Genomic DNA, 15,521 nt, shown 5'->3' on the forward strand with positions numbered 1-15,521 from the left:
ATGGATGTGAGAATTGGACTATAAAAAAAGCTGAGCATCGAAGAATTGATGCTTTTGAACCGTGGTGTTGGAGAAGACTCTTGAGAGTCCCTTGGACTGCAAGGAGATCCATCCAGTCCATCCTAGGATCAGCGCTGTGTGTTTATTGGAAGGACTGATGTTGAAGCTGAAACTCCAATGTTTTGGCCACCTGATGTGAAAATCTGACTCACTGGAAAAGACCCTGATGCTGGGGGGCAGGAGGAGAAGGGAACGACAGAGGGTGAGATGGTTTGATGGCATCACTGACTCAATGGACAAGGGTTTGGGTGAACTCCGGGAGTTTCTGATGGACAGGGAGGCCTGGCGTACTGCGGTTCATGGGGTCACAAAGAGTCGGACACAACTGAGCAACTGAACTGCACTGATATTATCAGTGTTTTATTGTTTTAAAATCTAGTTTTTTTTTTTTAATTAACTGTAGTTATTTCAGTTTTATTTTGATTAAATTTAGATGGTGACTGCAGCCATGAAATTAAAAGACGCTTACTCCTTGGAAGGAAAGTTATGACCAACCTAGATAGCATATTCAAAAGCAGACACATTACTTTGCCAACAAAGGTCCATCTAGTCAAGGCTATGGTTTTTCCAGTGGTCATGTATGGATGTGAGAGTTGGACTGTGAAGAAGGCTGAGAGCTGAAGAATTAATGCTTTTGAACTGTGGTGTTGGAGAAGACTCTTGAGAGTCCCTTGGACTGCAAGGAGATCCAACCAGTCCATTCTGAAAGAGATCAGTCCTGGGATTTCTTTGGAAGGAATGATGCTAAAGCTGAAACTCCAGTACTTTGGCCACCTCATGCGAAGAGTTGACTCATTGGAAAAGACTCTGATGCTGGGAGGGATTGGGGGCAGGAGGAGAAGTGGACGACAGAGGATGAGATGGCTGGATGGCATCACTTACTCAATGGACATGAGTCTGAGTGAACTCCGGGAGTTGGTGATGAACAGGGATGCCTGGCATCGTGTGGTTCATGGGGTCGCAAAGAGTCGGACATGACTGAGTGACTGAACTGAACTGAACTGAACATTTGTTTTTATCATTTTATTTTTAACTCAGTTCAGTTCAGTTGCTCAGTCTTGCTGACTCTTTGCAACCCCCTGGACTGCAGAACATCAGGCCTCCCTGTACATCACCAACTCCCAGAATTTACCCCAACTCATGTCCATTTACTCCGTGATGCCATCCAACCATCTCCTCCTGCCTTCAATCTTTATAGCATCAGGGTCTTTTCCAATGAGTCAGTTCTTCACATCAGGCGGCCAAAGTATTGGAGTTTTAGCTTCAGCATTAGTCCTTCCAATGAATATTAAGGATAGATTTCCTTTTGGATTGACGGGTTGAATCTCCATGCGGTCCAAGAGACTCTCATGAGTTTTCTCCATCACCACAGTTCAAAAGCATCAATTCTTCAGTGCTCAGCTTTCCACTTCCATACATGACTACTGGGAAAAACCATAGCTTTAACTAGACGGACCTTTGTTGGCAAAGCAATGTCTCTGCTTTTCAATATGCTGTCCAGGTTGGTCATAACTTTTCTTCCAAGGAGTAAGTGTCTTTTAATTTCATGGCTGCAATCACCATGTGCAGTGATTTTGGAGCCCCCCAAAATAAAGTCTGTCACTGTTTCCACTGTTTCTCCATCTATTTCCCATGAAATAATGGGACCAGATGCCATGCTCTTTGTTTTCTGAATGTTGAGTTTTAAGCCAACTTTTTCTCTCTCCTCTTTCACTTTCATCAAGAAGCTCTTTAGTTCCTCTTCACTTTCTGCCATAAGGGTGGTGTCATCTGCATATCTGAGGTTATTGATATTTCTCCCAACAATCTTGATTCCAGTTTATGCTTCTTCCAGCCCAGCATTTCTCATGATGTACTCTGCACATAAGTTAAACAAGCAGGGTGACAATATACCATCTTGATGTATTCCTTTTCCTATTTGGAACCAGTCTGTTGTTCTATGTCCAGTTCTAACTGTTGCTTCCTGACCTGCATACAGATTTCTCAAGAACTTCCCTTTATATTTAAGATGTGTTTCTTGTAGGCAACTTATAGTTGGGTATTGCATTTTTATCCAATCTGACTTTTAATTGGGCTGTTTAAACTAGTTATATTTAGTGTGATTTTACATATATACATATTATTTATATATATATACATGTTATTTATATATAAATAATTCTATGTATTTATTTTTTGCTGTGCTGTGTTCATTTTTGTGTGGGCTTTTCTCCAGTTGCAGTGAGTGTGGATACTCTCTAGCTGTGGTGTGCAGTGCAGTCGCTTCTCTTGTTGTGGAGCATGGGCTCTAGGACACGAGCTTCAGTAATTGTGGCACTTGGACTCAGTAGTTGCAGTTCCTGGGTTCCAGAGCACAGGCTCAATATTTGTGGCACATGGGCTTAGTTGCACCATAGGATGTGGTGTCTTCCTGAACCAGGGACTGAACCCAGGTCCCCTACATTGGCAGGTGGATTTTTTACCCCTGAGCCACTAGGGAAGCCATAGTGTGATTATTGATCTAGTTTTTATCTTACTATTAGTTTTCTTTTTGCCCCTTCTGTTTTTGTCCCCCTTTCTATTTATGCCTTTTGTATTTTTTTCAATGATCCCAATTAATCTCTACTTTGGGCTATAAAAAATTCTTTTTTGGGTTTTTGCTCTCAGTATACCTACTAACATCTCATTTTAAGTATATATTTATTTTTGTTTAACTTCCTGGATCTGAAATTATAGTTCTTATAAAATTTGGAAAATTGTAGGGCATTATTTCTTCAATGAATGTTTTATTGTCTCCTGTTATATCTTTTCAGGATGCCAAAGTACTCATTGTTGGGGACCCCAAAAAGTACACACATACTTGTATCAAGCCAACTGAAATTGCCTTACAGCTCACTAATAATCTTCATTGTTAACTTTTTCTCTGTGTGATAATTTAGATAGTCCCTATTGCTATTTCATAAGTTCACTATTTTTTCTTCTGAAATTTCCTATCTGACTTTAATTGTATTCCTATGTGACTTAAATTTAATATTTAAGTGTATTTTCTTCTCAGTCATTAAAGTTTTCATCTCTAGAAATTTTATTTTGACTCAATTTATTTTTCAGTTTCTACTTTGCTTTTTAACATATTAAATATAGTTGTAATAACTTTCAATATCCTTATCTGCTAAATATAACATCTGTGTTAGTTCTTTTTTTTTAATTTTATTTTATTTTTAAACTTTACATATGTATACCTGTGATGGATTCATTTTGATATTTGTGTTAGTTCTTGATCAAAGGTTGATTGAGTGATTATTTTCCTCTAGTTTGATTTTGCTGCTTCTTCCCATTCCTAATTATCTTTGATTAGGCTGTGAACTCTACCTAGTTGGATATTAGAGCACTAGATATTATTATATCCCTATAAATATTTTGGACTTTTCTCTAGGACATAGTTTTTTTTAATTTGAAGTCAGTGTGATCCTTTCATGTCCTGCTTTTAAGATGTACTTGGCAAAAGTCAATCAGTGTTTAATCTTGACCTAATTATTTCCTACTACTGAGGCAAGACTTTCCTGTGTATTCTACCCAATGATCAATGGATTATGGAAGCTTTCCATCTGGCTGGGGAAAATAAGCATGCACCAAGTGTTTATGCCAATTATGTTTCTTCTCATCTTTTTGTAGGTTTTCTTTTTTTGACATCAACTAGTTTTCTTATATGCATGCACTAATAATCCTCGGCTGAATATTTGAGAAGGGCCCTCTGCAGATCACTGGCATTCTGTTTGTGAGCTTTCACCTCTCAAGTACTCTGTCCACTAACCTCTAATTACTCCCTCTTCACAAATAGAATACTCAGCTCTGTCTTCTAAAGTCAGGGGTCTGCTTAGATTTGCATGGATTCATTTCCCTATGCTTCAGCCTGGAATATGTCTCAAATAGTAAGCTGAAATAATCATAGGGCTTACCTTGTTTCCTGTCTCTCTGGGGTGTCTCTCCTTTGTTTCTCAGTGTTCAGTATCTCAAAACTTGCTATTTGATAAATTTGGTTTAGTTTTTCTGGTTGTTTTAGATAGGAGAGAAATTCTAGCACAGCTTAATTCATGTTAGCTGGAAGCAGAATTCAGGTTTTTGGGGGTTTTGGTTTTAATAATAGTTATTATTGGGCATAGTGTTCTGGGTTGACAGTTTCTCTCAGTATTTAAAACATATTTCTTTTTTATCTTTTGACATTGTATTATTTCTTGAAGAAATAGCACTGGTTATTTTTTAACCATGCAGATATACTGTAATTTGTCTAAATATGTTTGAGTTTATAATTGTTCTTGATTTTGTAAAAGCTCTTGATTTTATAATTTGGCATCATTTGTGTTTTCGAAAACTCTGAACCATTAACTTTTAAAATATTGTTTCTTTCTCATTTTCTCTCTCTTGTTTTTGAGGACACAGAATACCAGTATGTTATATCATGAACTGTATTTCCTTCATCTCTCTCACTGTTCTCTGATGCTTAAACTTTTTAAGTCTTTATGGAAGAAAGTAAAGAGGAACTAAAAAGCCTCTTGATGAAAGTGAAAGTGGAGAGTGAAAAAGTTGGCTTAAAGCTCAACATTCAGAAAATGAAGATCATGGCTTCCAATCCCATCACTGCATGGGAAATAGATGGGGAAACAGTGGAAACAGTGTCAGACTTTATTTTTCGGGGCTCCAAAATCACTGCAGATGGTGACTGCAGCCATGAAATTAAAAGATGCTTACTCCTTGGAAGAAAAGTTGTGACCAACCTAGATAGCATATTGAAAAGCAGACACATTACTTTGCCAATAAAGGTTCGTCTAGTCAAGGCTATGGTTTTTCCAGTGGTCATTTATGGATGACTGAGAGTTGGACTGTGAAGAAAGCTGAGCACTGAAGAATTGATGCTTTTGAACTGTGGTGTTGGAGAAGACTCTTGAGAGTCCCTTGGACTGCAAGGAGATCCAAACAGTCCATTCTGAAAGAAATCAGCCCTGGGATTTCTTTGGAGGGAATGATGCTGAAGCTGAAACTCCAGTACTTTGGCCATCTCATGCGAAGAGTTGACTCATTGGAAAAGACTCTGATGCTGGGAGGAATTGGGGGCAGAAGCAGAAGGGGACGACAGAGGATGAGATGACTGGATGGCATCACTGACTCGATGGACGTGAGTCTCAGTGAACTCCGGGAGTTGGTGATGGACAGGGAGGCCTGGTGTGCTGCGATTCATGGGGTCACAAAGAGTCTGACACGACTGAGCGACTGAACTGAACTGAACTGAACTTACTGATGCTTGCTTTGCATATTTATCTACTTTACAGTTTTCATATTATCTTTTCCATTGTGTCTAATCTGTGTTAAACCCATCTATTAATGAATAAATTTACCTATACATTTTTCAAATCTAAAATTTTTATTAAATATTAAGATAGTTGCCATTTGACTGTGGGAATACTGTATTTTAGAATCCACATTCAATAACTCTATCTTCTGCTTATTCTACCTCCTGGTATCAATTAAATCTTGTCTCTTTGTATATCCACTTTTTTTGGATAGTGTGCTGACTGTCTTACAGAGGTAAATGGAAGTCTGGGATATTGCTATCTTTTCTAGGATATATTATGTGTTTGGGTTACTTGCAAACCATGGTCACCTTTATCCCATCAGGACTTAAAATATTTTGAAGCTAGGCATCAATCCTTCTGATGTATTACTTGTGAACTGATACAAATCTGCCTTTTTAAGTCTCAAATCCTTTACTGTATGAAAAAGTGAAAGTGTTAGTCGATCAGTCATGTCTGACTCCTTGAGACCCCATGGACTATAGCCCACCAGGCTCCTCTGTCCATTGAATTTTCCAGGCAATAATACTGGAGTGGGTAGCCATTCCCTTCTCCAGGGGATTTCCCAACCCAGGGATCAGAACACAGGTCTCCTGCATTGTCTTTACCATCTAGGCTGCCAGGAAAACTCAAGTACTCATGAATGATGTTCTTGGCCACACAGTTTCACATCTCTCTACTTTGGCATCTACCGTTCCATTTACCTGAAATATCATCCCCCACTTTTAGAAACATCATACTCAATTTTCACAATTTCAGATTAAATGTCACCTACTCTGTAGTACCTTCCCTCACACCATGGCCTGAGCAAATAACTTAGTTCTCTAGGTTCTCATAGCTTTTTTAGCAAAATTGCTTGACTCATACTTTCACATTCTATTATTAGGTATCTCTTATACCTTTATAATATGAGCTGTTTGAAGAAATAACTAGGTCAAAGTTCTAACTGTAATAGAGGACCAAAACCTCAAAATCTTTATGTCCCCAAAGTGCAACACATTAGCTGAAATATAGTAGCTTGCCTAATAATGGTGGCTGAATTGTGGTCCCTTGGTTTCATTGCTGTATTCTTTAGTACATTTTACAAGCTGAAGCATTCTCTGGAAATGTGCTTCTGTGTTCTCTGACCAAATCTAACTGGAACACTTCTGTATTAAAGGACTGTGAATCTCTAGGCAGTGATTTCAGCATGCTTCCACTCTTATGCCAAATCTAAACCATATGTTGTCAAAGCATTGCCCTAGGGTTAAAATCAGATCCTGAAAAATTAAGTGTTTCCATGAATTTAGGCTAATTCCCAGTAGTTATTCTTGTTCCAGTTCCTGCTTTCAAATGATTAAAAAAGATACACCAAAGTAGGTTAAAATGTCTGTTTTCATATACATGTTGAAAAAAATCCTTTTTAGTGGGAACATATGTACTTAAAACTTGAGTTCAGATTTAATTGGTTCTTTAAGAAGTTAAAATGTATCTAAGAAGTTAAGTGGGTGGTGGGAGATCTTGATTAAAAGAAGAAATATGAATAGAAAAAAAATCAGACCAATCCACTTGGGTCAGGAACCAAACCAACTTATGAGAGGAAATGTGAAAAGTCAAATAGAGACTGGTGTCTAGAATAAATGATAGCTAACACTAAGCAGTGTGCTTTTGAAGATGCCAATACTGCCTAGCATGAGAAGGCATATCTTCCAGGTGGACACAGGCAAAACATGGAGAAACTGCAATCACTCTAGTCACTCAGGGGAGTAAAAAATGCCAAAGAGAAATATCAGCAGATGAATGTTCATTATTTGTTCCTGGAAAAATCCGACGAGAAAAATTTGGAAATTAAAATTTGGTATAAATTTGATTCCTCAAATTTAACTTTATCATCCATCCCACCCTAGATATGTATTAGTATTAGTGTACACAGATACACATACCATTTCAGTGATTGCCCAGGACTCTCAGAAATTAAAATAAGTAAATAAATAAATAAACAAAAACACAATAATACTAAAATTTAAATATCTCAACAGGACCTCCAACGGCCTGCATGACATAAAATTGTCAGTTTCTTCAACCCCATCTCAATATATGCTCCCATAGATTGCTCATTGCAATCACAATGGCTTTCATACAAATTCATAGCCTCTTCCTACTCCCTCTTTCATTTACTTTATAAACTGCAAATTGTATTACAGACCTCATCTAAAGCTTCCTAACAGAACTTTCCCTGAAATCACTAAGTCATCTGCCTATGATAGACTGATAATATTATTCTAATTTCTTTGTAATATTATCATGAGCTTCCCTGGTGGCTCAGACAGTTGGGTTTGATCCCTAGATTGGGAAGATGCCCTGGAGAAGAGAATGGCTACCCATTCCAGTATCTTTGTCTGCAGGATTCCCTGGAGAGAGGAGCCTGGCAGGCAACATACAGTTCATGGGGTCTCAAAGAGTTGGACACAACTGAGTGACTAACACTTTCACTTTCAACACTTAATTATATCACTAGCTGAACTAGATGATAAACTCCATCAGTAGACAGACACCGTATCTTTCTTTTTGCTCACCATGGTCTTCTTAGAACCTAGTATAATGCACAGCACGTCTGGGTTCAGTATAGAAAGAACTCAAGGAAAGAGAATATTTAGTGAAAGACATTAAAACAGATACAAGTTTAATATCCCTGATATACTAGAAAAGGGGTACTTGGATACAACAAAACTAGCAGAAAGATGGCCTATATAAGGCTTTCCAAAGTTTGAAAAAAATTACTGAGACAGTGATAAAATTGCAGCCTGCAGCAAGTGGTACCTTTTGCATTTAATTACAATAATGTAGCAATAATAATAAAGAAGTCAAGGTTTACTCAAATTTAACATGTGCCAGGAACTTGTCTATACATGGTAACTCCTTATATAAAAGAATTATTATTATCTCTATTTCGATGTAATAATATTGAAGAACACAGAGTTTCTTGTCTGGAAACATACCTGAGTTACACTTAAGACAAAGCTGTGCTCAAGTATGAACCCAGGTATTAGTATATAGCATATATTCCTTGGGCTTCCCAGGTGGGTTAGTGGTAAAGAACCCAGCTGCCAATGCAAGAGATGTAAGAGACTCAGGTTCAGTCTCCATTTCGGGAAGATCCCCTGGAGAAGGAAATGGCAACACACTCGTTTCTTGCCTGAAGGATCCCATAGACAGAGGAGCCTGGCAGGCTACAGTTCATAGGATCACAAAGAGTCAGACACCACTGGAGCGACTTAGGACTAGCACTAGCACATATATTCACTTGGAATTATATTATATTTTCATGAAGATCCACCCACACTATATAAATGCACAAACATAAATTTTGGTGAATGACTGCCCAAGCACAGTCAATCTTTTGAGGCACCCATGGCTAATACAACATAACAACAGTATAACAGTACAGCATGAGAATCTATTGTAAATGCTAATGAACATATTTGTATTTTCTACTAGAATTTCTTTTCCTTAATATCTGGGATTATATATTATTGAACTTTACATTATAAAGGCCATATTATACTTCATGTAAAGTATATGCTTAATAATGATGGTTTAGAAAATATTTGAGCACATTCAAATGCAGAGTTTTTAAATAAGATTTGTTCACTTTCAAAGTCATTTGAGATTACTTCACTTAGGGGAAAGAACAGTGTGTATGTGTCTATGTTTGTACAGGAGCAAAAGTCATCAACTATTACCCCTAAACATGATCATTCTTTGACATTGCCTTTCTTTGGGATTAGAATGAAAACTAAACTTTTCCAGTCCTGTGGCCACTGCTGAGTTTTCCATATTTGTTGGCATATTTAGTGCAGCACTTTCACAGCATTATCTTTCAGGATTTGAAAAAGCTCAACTGGAATTCCATCACCTCCCCTAGCTTTGTTCGTAGTGATGCTTTCTAAGGCCCACTTGTCTTCACATTCCAGGATGTCTGCCTCTAGGTGAGTGATCACACCATCGTGATTATCTGGGTCATGAAGATCTTTTTTGTACAGTTCTTCTGTGTATTTTTGTCACTTCTTCTTAATATTTTATTCTTCTGTTAGGTGCCTACCATTTCTGTCCTTTATTGAGCCCATCTTTGCATGAAATGTTCCCTTGGTATCTCTAATTTTCTTGAAGATATCTCTAATCTTTCCCATTCTATTGTTTTCCTCTATTTCTTTGCATTGATTGCTGAGGAAGGCTTTCTTATCTCTCCTTGCTATTTTTTGGAACTCTGCATTCAAATCGGTATATCTTTCCTTTTCTCCTTTGCTTTTCACTTCCCATCTTTTCACAGCTATTTGTAAGGCCTCCTCAGACAGCCATTTTGCTTTTTTGCCTTTCTTTTTCTTGGGATGGTCTTGATTCCTGTCTCCTGTACAATGTCATGAACCTCCATCCATACTTTATCAGGCACTCTGTCTATCAAATCTAGCCTCTTAAATCTATTTCTCACTTCTGCTGTATAGTCATAAGGGATTCACGTCTTACCTGAATGGTCTAGTGGTTTTCTCCACTTTCTTAAATTTCACTCTGAATTTGGCAATAAGGAGTTCATGATCTGAGCCACAGTCAGCTCCCAGTCTTATTTTTACTGACTGTAAAGAGCTTCTCCATCATTGGCTGCAAAGAATAGACTCAATCTGATTTCAGTGTCGACCATCTAGTGATGTCCAAGTGTAGAGTCTTCTCTTGTATTGTTGGAAGAGGGTGTTTGCTACGACCAGTGTGTTCTCTTGGCAGGACTCTATTAGCTTTTGCCCTGTTTCATTCTGTACTCCAAGGCCAAATTTGCCTGTTACTCTAGGTGTTTCTTGACTTCCTATTTTTGTATTCCAGTCCCCTATAATGAAAAGGACATCTTTTTGGGTGTTAGTTCTCGAAGGTCTTGTAGAACTTCATAGAACTGTTCAACTTCAGCTTCTTTGGCTTTACTGGAAAAGATCAGTTTTCAGAGAAAGGCAATGCCAAAGAATTCTCAAACTACTGCACAGTTGTACTCATCTCACATGCTAGTAAAGTAATGCTCAATATTCTGCAAGCCAGGCTTCAGCAATACGTGAAGCATGAACTTCCAGATTTTCAAGCTGGTTTTAGAAAAGGTAGAGGAACGAGAGATCAAATTGCCAACATCTGATGGATCATCAAAAAAGCAAGAGTTCCAGAAAAACATTTATTTCTGCTTTATTGACTAAGCCAAAGCCTTTGACTGTATGGATCACAATAAACTGTGGAAAATTCTGAAAGAGATGGGCATACCAGACCATCTGACCTGCCTCTTCAGAAACCTGTATGCAGGTCAGGAAGCAGCAGTTAGAACTGGACATGGAACAACAGACTGGTTCCAAATAGGAAAAGGAGTACATCAAGGCTGTATATTGTCACCCTGCTTATTTACCTTATGTGCAGAGTACATCATCTGAAATGCTGGGCTGGAGGAAGCACAATCTGGGATCAAGATTGCTGGGAGAAATATCAAATACCTCAGATATGCAGATGACACCACCCTTATGCCAGAAAGTGAAGAAGAACTAAAGAGCCTCTTGATGAAAGTCAAAAAGGAGAGTGAAAAAGTTGGCTCAAAGCTCAACATTCAGAAACCTAAGATCATGGCATCTGGTCCCATTACTTCATGGCAGATAGATGTTGAAATAGTGGGAAACAGTGACTGACTTTATTTTTCTGGGCTCCAAAATCACTGCAGATGGCAATTGCAGCAATGAAATTAAAAGACACTTACTCCTTGAAAGGAAAATTATGACCAACCTTGGCAGCATATTAAAAAGCAGAGACATTATTTGCCAACAAAGGTCCATCTAGTCAAGGCTTTGGTTTTTCCAGTGGTCATGTACGGATGCGAGATTTGGACTCTAAAGAAAGCTGAGTGCTGAAGCATTGATGCTTTTGAACTGTGGTGTTGGAGAAGACTCTTGAGAGTCCCTTGGACTGCAAGGAGATCCAACCAGTCCATTCTAAAGGAGATCAGTCCTGGGTGTTCATGGGAAGGAATGATGTTGAAGCTGAAACTCCAATACTTTGGTCACCTGATGCGAAGAGCTGACTGATTGGAAAAGACCCTGATGCTGGGAAAGATTGAAGACAGGAGGAGAAGGGGACAACAGAGGATGAGATGGTTGGGTGGCATCACTGACTCGATGGACATGGGTTTGGGTGGACTCTGGGAGTCAGTGATGGGCAGGGAGGCCTGGCGTACTGCAGTTCATGGGGTTGCAAAGAGTCGGACAAGACTGAGCAACTGAACTGAACTGAACTGAAACATGATCATTATATTTTAAATATTCATGCAATAAGTATGCCATGTATTTGTTGACTTAAAACACTATGATAACTTCATTCAGAAGAAGAAGAGAACCTACCTGACCACGTTCCTTCTTCTGAGTTCCACTTAGCAAATTAACACCCAAAACATGAATCCACAAAAAGGAAATTAGTAGATATTGAACAGCAGCAAGGATATTAACAATGAAATATATATTAAATCATCTCAAAGGTAATAATGAACAATAATATTGGAAACCCTATGTTTCTTGTGTTTTGAAAAGAGACAACTGCAATTTAATTTTTGAATATCAGAAAATGTAGGATCATCTCCAGCAGCTGAGATAGCTAATTAAAACTGTTTCACCTGTTTTTTCATGCCCATGATTTCTAGTTGAAGCCTATTGAATAAAGAGAAAACTAACACAAATTTATCATTTTGCATTTTATTTGTTAAATGAGTATCTCAGTGCACTTAAATTTTTTGCATATATACAAATTATTCTTTCCTTCTTTTATACTAGATATAGCATCAACTATTTGATATTGAAAAGAATTCCAGACGATTGATATTTATTGTCAATATTTTTCTAGAGATTTGGTACTGTAAATAATATGTGTAATAGATTTGAAGATCCATATTGTGGAGAAAGCACACTTCCATTTATCCACACATAAATAATCTCATATTATTCTGTAAGAGTCACTGAGATCAGTTATCTGGAATGAGAAACATAAGGAATACAACTTCAAAAATTACTCAAATTTCAATCTGTAAAATTAAAAATGAGGGGGGCATATGCTGAATTAATTCTCTAACATTTTCCTGTGACAGTAGGAAAAAATTCTGAGGATATTACAGAGTCAGAGGACCTGGGTCATCTGGTAGAGGAATGTGAAAAAAAATAAGTGTGCAAAACAGAAATTCAGATCCACCCCATATTGTGAAATAAGAAGATGAATTACTTTTGAATAGATACCATAATAAAGTAAGTCCCTTATTGTAGGTTACTGTCTAGAACCTTTGTTTCATGGGTTTTATCCACTAGAGTCTTTTATTAGATGTGTCTTTTGCAAATTTAAATGAAGTACATCTTATCAGTTTTCCTTTTATAAATGGTGCTTTAGTATTGTATGAAAAAGTCATTCCCCAAACTGAAGTTACTATTTTCTCCAGTGTTGCCCTCTAGAAATTTTACAGTTTGCTTTTACACTTGCGTCTGAAATTCAAATTGATTTGATTTTGGTGAAAGCTATAAGGTCTATGTCTAGATTTATTTAATTATATGAGCAGTTCAGGTTCCATCACCAAATAAAAGGACACACACTATATCACCAGTTATGGCATTATAGTTGTATCATCATATCATTTAGCTTGGGAAAAGTTTGAAACTGGCTCATGACTGACTTAGTAAAAACATGTAATAAGGCTTAGATTATCTAGCAGAATTATCTATTCAAACGTCATCTTAATTGATTTTGAATATTTCTTTCCCATTGTGGGACGTTACTATCTATTTAATGATAAGAAACATATGCAAGCAGCTCATACAACTCAACAGCAGAAAAACAAACGACCCAATCAAAAAGTGGGGAAAAAATACTAAACAGCTGTTTCTCCAAAGAAGACATACAGATGGCTAACAAACACATGAAAAGATGTTCAAAATCACTCATTATTAGAGACATGAAAATCAAAACTGCAATGAGATATCACCTCACACCAGTCAGAATGGTCATCATCAAAAAGTCTACAAACAATAAATGCTGGAGAGGGTGTGGAGAAAAGGGAACGCTCTTGCACTGTTGGTGGGAATGTAAATTGATACAGCCACTAAGGAAGATGGTATGGAGATTCCTTAAAAAAACTAGGAATAAAACCACCATATGACCCAGCAACATGACTCTTAGACATATACCCTGAGGAAACGAAAATTGAAAAACACACATGTATCCCATTGTTCACTGCAGCACTATTTACAATAGCTAGAACATGGAAGCAACCTAGATGTTCATCGACAGATGAATGGATAAAGAAGTTGTGGTATATATATACAATGGAATATTACTCAGCCATAAGAAGGAATGCCTTTGAGTCAGTTCTAATGAGCGGGATGAACCTAGAACCTATCATGCAGAGTGAGGTAAGTCAGAAAGAGAAAGATAAATATTGTATTCTAACACATATATACAGAATCTAGAAAAATAGTACTGAAGACTTTATTTACAGGGCAACAGTGGAGAAAAAGACATAGAGAATAGACTTATGGACATGGGGAGAGAGGAGGAAAGGGTGAGATGTATTGAAAGAGTAACATGGAAACACATTACCAAATGTAAAACATAGCCAACAGAAATTTGTTGTATGGCTCAGAAAACTCAGACAGGGTCTCTGTATCAACTTAGAGGGGTGCGATGGGGAGGCAGATGGGAGGATGGTTCAAAAAGGAGGGAATATATGTATACCTACGGCTGATTCATGTTGAGGTTTGACAGAAAACAACAAAAGTTGATAAGGAAATCATCCTTCAATAAAAAAAATAAATTAATTTAAAAAAGAAATATATACTCACATATATGCCCATGTGTCAAAAAAACAGCTGGCCATCCTATTTTTGATTCTCTATCACACAAAGCACACATAGACATTTAATGGACATAAAAAATGACTACAGTGTAACAACAAATAATCAAAGTAAGATCTAATATTTGAGGTGTCCTGTGTAACATATTGCGTGTCAGTTCAGTTCAGTTCAGTCACTCAGTCCTGTCCGACTCTTTGCGACCCCATGAATCGCAGCACGCCAGGCCTCCCTGTCCATCACCAACTCCTGGAGTTCACGCAAACTCACATCCACCGAGTCCGTGATGTCATCCAGCCATCTCATTCTTTGGCATCCCCTTGTCCTCCTGCCCCCAATCCCTCCCAGCATCAGAGTCTTTTCCAATGAGTCAACTCTTCGCATGAGGTGGCCAAAGTACCGGAGTTTCATCTTTACAATCAGTCCTTCCAATGAACACCCAGGACTGACCTCCTTTAGAAGGGACTTGTTGGATCTCCTTGCAGTCCAAGAGACTCTCAGGAGTATTCTCCAACACCGCAGTTCAAAAGCATCAATTCTTTGGCGCTCGGCTTTCTTCACAGTCCAACTCTCACATCCATACATGACCAATGGAAAAACCATAGCCTTGACTAGATGGATCTTTGTTGGCAAAGTAATGTCTCTGCTTTTTAATATGCTATCTAGGTTGGTCATACCTTTCCTTCCAAGGAGTAAGCATCTTTTAATTTCATGGCTGCATTCACCATCTGCACTGATTTTGAAGCCCCCAAAAATAAAGTCTGACACTGTTTCCCCATCTATTTCCCATGAAGTGATGGGATCAGATGCCAAGATCTTCGTTTTCTGAATGTTGAGCTTTAAGCCAACTTTTTCACTCTCCACTTTCACTTTCATCAGGAGGCTTTTTAGTTCCTCTTCACGTTCTGCCATAAGGGTGGTGTCATCTGCATATCTGAGGTTTTTAATATTTCTCCTGGCAATCTTTATTCCAGCTTGTGCTTCTTCCAGCCCAACGTTTCTCATGATGTACTCTGCATATAAGTTAAATAAACAGGTTGACAATATATAGCCGTAACGCATTCCTTTTCCTATTTGGAACCAATCTCTTGTTCCACGTCCAGTTCTAACTGTTGCTTCCTGACCTGCATATAGGTTTCTCAAGAGCCAAGTCAGGTGGTCTGGTATTCCCATCTCTTTCAGAATTTTCTGCAGTTTATTGTGATCCACACAGTCAAAGGCTTTGGCATAGTCAATAAAGCAGAAACAGATGTTTTTCTGGAAC

This window comes from Bos taurus, chromosome 6 (assembly GCF_002263795.3).
Source record: "Bos taurus isolate L1 Dominette 01449 registration number 42190680 breed Hereford chromosome 6, ARS-UCD2.0, whole genome shotgun sequence".
Lineage (NCBI taxonomy): Eukaryota > Metazoa > Chordata > Mammalia > Artiodactyla > Bovidae > Bos > Bos taurus.